This window comes from Canis lupus, chromosome 10 (genome assembly GCF_048164855.1).
Source record: "Canis lupus baileyi chromosome 10, mCanLup2.hap1, whole genome shotgun sequence".
Lineage (NCBI taxonomy): Eukaryota > Metazoa > Chordata > Mammalia > Carnivora > Canidae > Canis > Canis lupus.
The window spans coordinates 30267385-30273814 of NC_132847.1; the positions used below are offsets into that span (position 1 = coordinate 30267385).

The following is a 6430-nucleotide window of genomic DNA, read 5'->3' on the forward strand; positions in this document are numbered from 1 at the left end:
GCTGGTCCAGACAGAGGAAACAGCAAAAACAAAGATAAGAAGACATAAAACTACATACCATGTTCAATAAGAAAGAAGTTCTTGTTGGCTTGGATATAAAGTGGATATTGGAGAATTGTGGGAGAATTCATGATAGGGAGAGTGGGTTGGGTTATGAAAGCAACTTTGTGGCCTACTAAGGACTTTGGGTTTTATCTAGTAGGCTCATAATTACCATTTTATATAAAAGTTTCATACTTCAGACATTTATACAGCACCTGTATAACTCTTGCCACCACCATGAACTATTATTTATTTGATGTTTTCTTTAAAATGATTTTAAATAGTTGAAGTGTTTTTATTTACCCTTACTCTCATAGTGTCCATGAAATCACAGATTTGATGTACTAGATGTATATTTTTTCCTAATATAAATTACAATAGGAACAAAACTTTTTAAAGAAAAAAATACACATCACCTAAAATTGTCTTCTGTGTTATCAAAAGTTATGAGTGCATTGTTTGAAAAACACAGATATAGGCAGTGAGAAATACTGACAAAATTATAAACATGAATGTGGAAAAATCAGATATGTATTTTAAAGATACTGACAATGAATAGAATGAACTAGAGGTAAGTTTAGATGCATAAAGCCAGGTAAAAGTAGAATATTCTTTGAATCAGGGTGATTCAGAAATGGAAGAGAAGGGATTCAGTGACCGACAGATTTAGGAATTCAGAATGATGGAGGAGTTTATATTGACTGTAAAGTGGTAGTTTACCTGACAGCTAACTAGTGGATGGTGTTAAATTAAAATGAGATAGTGAACACTAAAAGATCTGATTTTTAGAATATGTACTTGAGAATTCCAGTTGGACACATTACATTTTGAGTGCATTTGGGATATAACTAGAAATACACACCTTAATAGCTATCAATGTGTGTCTAGAGTTCATAAAAACAGTTCTGAGATACAGTTAAGTTTGTGAAGTCATTGACTTATGTGCACTGAACTTGAGTTAGTTAGAGTCATGGAAGTGGACATAAGCCAGAAGTGAGAAATGAACATTGCTGAATTTAAAAGTATTATAGAAGAAGGGGAACTGGCAAGAGAAACTAAAGAACTCTGCGAGTGATCAATAAGCCATTGAATGGAAGTTTTCAATAAGACATGGTCAGGCAGCCTCATCAGTGAAATCCTTAGGGTATGGTGCTAGATGTTCGGTCAGTTGTCACAACAGCTAGAATGCTGGCCCTCAAACGACAGGTCCAGTCCTTAATGGTTCATCAGCGAAAACTAGAAGCTGAACTTCTTCAGATAGAGCAACGACACCAGGAAAATAAGAGAAAGTTCCTAGAAAGCACAGATTCCTTTAACAATGAACTTAAAAGGTTGTGTGGTTTGAAAGTAGAAGTGGAGATGGAAAAGATTGCTGTGAAATTGCACAGGCAGAAGAAAAGGCTTGCAAAAGGCAAGAGGGAGGGAGAAAGAAGCAGCAGAGCAGGCTGAGCGTAGTCAGAGCAGCATGGTTCCTGAAGAAGAGCCAGCTGCTAGTAAGACCCAGGAGAAGAAGGACGACGGAAGCATCCCTATGGAGACAGAGGAGACACACCTTGAAGAAGCAACAGAAAGCCAACAGTGAAGAAGGCACATCTACTCCCGAGGACAAGGAGAGCGGGCAGGAGGGGGGTGGACAGTATGGCCGAGGAAGGGACCAGTGATAGTAACACTGGCTCAGAGAGCAACAGTGCAACAGTGGAGGAGCCACCGACAGACCCCACACCAGAAGATGAGAAGAAAGAATAAATGTTGCCTTGTTTTATGTGTTCTAAATACTTATTTAAATGAAAAAAAAAAGTTTTTTCAGTTTAAAAAAAAAGAAAAAAAGAAACTGCCAGGCAGCCTGGGTGGGTTGGCGGTTTAGCGCTGTCTTCATTCCAGGGTATGATCCTGGAGACCTGGGATCGAGTCCCACATCGGGCTCCCTGCATGGAGCCTGCTTCTTCCTCTGCCTTTGTCTCTGCCTCTCTCTCTCTCTCTCCTTCTCTCTCTCTCTCATGAGTAAATAAATGAAATCCTAAAAAAATAAAATAAAATAAAAAGAAACTGTCGAGGAGATCAAATGTCAAAAAGTGAAACTGAAAATAAACAATTGAGTTTGACCATTAGGATATTGATGTTCTGTATTTGAACAGTTTTCCTAGAGTTGTCAGAGCAGAAGTCATACTGTACTGAGTAGAATATCAATTAGGATGTAAGCAAATGGAGAGTGTAACTTTAGAACAGTGGTTCTCAACCAGGCATGACTTTATTCTCTAGGAGACATTTGGAAATGTCTGGGGACCTTTTTGGTTTTCATAGCTAGGGAAGTCCTACTGACATTTAGCAGGTGGAGGCTAGGAATGCTAAACATCCTATAATGCACAGGGAAGCTCCCACAGCAAAAATTAATGAATTAATTAATTAAAATTTAAAAAAATTTTGGCTTAAAATATCAGTAGTGCCAAAGTTGAGAAATTCTGCTTTAGACAAAGACTTCAAAGTCTGGTTGTATAAAGAGGAGAAGGATGGTGGTTTGTTATGGAAGATGAATCAAACATTTTCTCAGAGAGGAGATTTGAGCCTAAGAGAAAGGAGAAGGTGAGGGAGAGAGAAAGAAAATAAATACAGGATAGTCTGTCAAGTTAAATTTGATGGAGATAGAAGAGAATATATTCCAAAGCCTAACTGAGGGATAACACTTGGATAGCAGAAGATATTTCCACCACTCCCTCTTCCTTTTAAGAAGGAAGACAAAGAATAGGTAAAAATATGGATGTAGATAAGAGGTCCCTGAGGGAGTATTAGGGCAATTTATGGCTGGGAATTAGGAAGCTAAGTTATCATGAGAGAGGGGGAAGAACATAGAAAATGATAAATAGAACATACCTTAAGAAATGTAAGAAAATTTTAAAATTATAAATTTGTAAGGGAACTGACTTATATTTTCCCAGGCAACACTCAACGATGCAAGAACAGTATCAGAGAAAACAGATGTTTTGGGATTGCCAGGATATGGGCATTCCAGAAAGGTGCATTTACCAGAAGGAGATTCTGGTTGTCACATGGTTAAATATGTTTTTGAAATCATCGTCCCTGCCACAGGTCATGTCTTAAATATAGTTGTATACTCCCAAATACCTAGGCTAATAAAATGATCATTGATTAATTTAAAAATAATCCTTTGGGAGTGCCTGAGTGGCTTAGCCAGTTAAGTGTCCAACTCTTGATTTAGCTCAGTTTTCAATCTCGGCGTCATGAATTCAAGCCCTGCACTGTGCTCCACACTGGGCATGGAGCCTACTTAAAAATAAAATCCTTTGGGGTCAGGAATAATATCTCTTGCTAAACAGTCCTCAACAATAGTTTTAATTCCTTTTTCTTTTTGTCATTTGCATAGATGATAAATAAATCAAGGATAATTGGGTGATGAAGCTGATAATCTAAACTTAATTTAGAGTTAGAATGTTCCTCACACAATACTTACCTTTGGCTCTGTATTTATTTTATTATATTTTAATTTTACACAGTCAGAGCTTCAGATTCTCTTATTTCTACTTTCTTCAGTGTGTCTAAATTATGGTTGATTTGTTCATTTTATTCCCAGTACTTCATTTTCTCTTTGTCCATAGTCTATAGGCTCTTTTGGGCTTCAGGTTTTATGCTACATGACCCATTAATGATATAGCTCATTTTGGGGTGAATGCTACATCCTTAAGACATTTATAAAAACAGCCAACAAATCCTCAGTTGTAATTAGGTCAAATAATTCTAGAAAATTTCTTTTGTTGACTGATTCTATGGACTCATCATGGCCTTTTAGTGCCTTTTTTTTTTTTTTTTTTCCTGGCACACAGATAATTACTTCTATTAACATCCTCAAATAACAATGCTTTTCTTCTCTAGTCTTTGTCTGGAGTTGCCCATTAGCTCACTGACATCAGAGTTTCTAAAATGTTTTTGTTCACAATTTATTTACCCTAGAAATTTCAGCTGAGTTGCAAGCATCTGGTTTTCAGCTCAGGTCAGCTATTTTCTAATCCAGATCTCCTATTTTTTCAGATAAGCATTTTGGAAGTTCAGATGCATTCTAGATTGTGTGGAGAGGAGTCAATTTGGAAGTATAAGTTTATAAACTGTTTGGGAGGGATGCCTGGGTGGCTCAGCAATAAAGTGTCTGCCTTTGGCCTAAGGCATGATCCTGGAGTCCCGGGATCGAGTCCCGCCATCAGGCTCCCTGCAAGGAGCCTGCTTCTCCCTCTGCCTGTGTCTCTGCCTCTCTCTCTCTCTCTCTCTTATGAATAAATAAATAAAATCTTTTAAAAAATAAAAATAAACTGATTGGGATACTGCATTTTTTGAGTCCTGATTTATGCTGATTTAGTTGCTCAATGATTTTCTCCTCTTCAGTTTTTTCAAACTAGAACTAGATATCTGCTGGTTTGATTTGAATATTTACTTGCCACATTATTGCAGACCAAAACTCAGTTAATGTACCCTTTGAGTTTTCTTAAACCAAGGACCAGCTATTCCTATAAGCTCAATTATAGAACAGCGATAATTCTAAAACATAATTAAATAAATCTCTTGGTTCACCTAACCAGTGTAATCAATTAGATTTGGCCACCATGAAGTTAGGCTTCCTCTGATCAAGATTACAAAGTTGTTCAACATCTATCAGCAACACAAGCTAACATTCCTGTTTTTCAATGGACTTAACTAGGATTCCCACTATTCATCAAAGATACAAAAGTTTTGATATGTAACTCTTTTTAAAAATATCTTAGGATTTACCAGTCACAGTGGACATTTGATCTTTTTGTTCACCCAAAAAACACTCACTCAAATCCATGGTAACAGTATCAATGAATTTGCTTGGATTTCTGTCCTGCCCTATTCACATCATAAGATATTTAGGCCACTCGGCTCCAGAATTTGCTTTTAATTGATTTAAGCCAATCCTCTTGTCTCTACTACTGACTTCAAGGAGTGATTGGGATGAAAACATAACCCAATCAAGCCAATGAGATGCAAAGAGATATTTGCTTGGGTCTTCAGGAAAGATGTTTCTACTTTATTCCTTAGGATCTAATAAAAGAGCAACTTTCTTTCTGTTTCGGAATAAGGAATTATTATAGTTAGGAATAGACATTGTAGAGACAAATTTCCTGGGGTTAAATATTGCTACTGCAGTTGTATGACTTTGGGCAAGTTATTTAATTTCTCTGTTCCTCAGTCTTCTTATGTGTAAAATGAGAATATTAATCATTCCTATTATAGAGTTGTTTCCAAAAACTATGTGAACACTTCTTAAGCACTGAAAACAGTGTCTGGTACATAGTAAGCACTTAAAAAATAAATATAGTTCTAGGAAGCTGCTTGCAGTCACTCTCAGCAAGAGGAAGAAGAAGGTAGAGAGAAAAGATAGAAAGTTAGGACTTCAGGGATAGCAGTAACTCTTCTGAACCCTAACTCTGGGCTTTTTAGTTATATGTCATAAAGTATGTCTTTATTGATTAAGTCTGTTTCAGTTGAGCTTTCTGTTACTTAAAATCTGAATGTTTTCCAAACAGTGAAATGTCACCAAATTTAATTTAACAAACACTATTAAGCATCTATTAGTCATGGGATATAAAGATAAGTAAGGCAGATATGCTGTCACACAATCAATACATATTTATTGAGTTCCTATTGTGTATAAGGCAATTTGTAGTCATTCAGGGCATCTGACATGAATCTAAACAATTATAATCCAAGATAGTATGCTATAAACTCTTTAAGACAGACATAGAGAAGTTGCCCTGGAATTCAGAGAAGTCAAGTGTAGACTGAGTCTTCCTGAGGTGATAGCATTTCTAGGACTCTTAAAGTAATACCATACTTTCTAAATTTAGAAATGAGATATTGAACAAAATTAGACAGGATCCTTGTTCTCATGGAACATCAGTAGAGTGGAGGGAAAGTCATTAATCAAAGAATCACATAATAATACTACAAATAAAACTGCGCTAAATGCTATAAAGAAAGTCTGTAGTGTTCCAAGAGTATGAAATAAAAGTGCAGATTGAATAGATATTATCTGTGTTTATAGATGAGAAAACATCTCAAGAAGCCTGTATTGCTCAATATCGCTCATCTGGTTGATGTCAGAGCTGGAACTGGAATCCAGTACCCTTGAAACCTTACCTATTGCTTTCTCCATTTCACCAAATACATGCTCTTATTGACATTACAGATTTTGATTTGCAATGATTCTAGGCCAATCATGGTTCCTGGTAAAGACTTTGTTCTCAGAAGACACAGTATCTATCACTCATGACCTATTAAAATCAATACTTTTTAGAAAATTATTTCCTTAGCAGTCCTTTTGCAGTAAGGTGGCAATGCCATCAGGCTAGAATAGGGTATT

The 6430-nt window shown here is 36.4% G+C and overlaps 1 pseudogene; it reads left to right on the top strand.

Annotated features, from left to right (window-relative positions):
* Nucleotides 1-1188: 1188 nt before the first annotated feature.
* LOC140640903 (SWI/SNF-related matrix-associated actin-dependent regulator of chromatin subfamily E member 1 pseudogene) lies at nucleotides 1189-1840 on the top strand (annotated as a pseudogene).
* Nucleotides 1841-6430: the final 4590 nt, after the last annotated feature.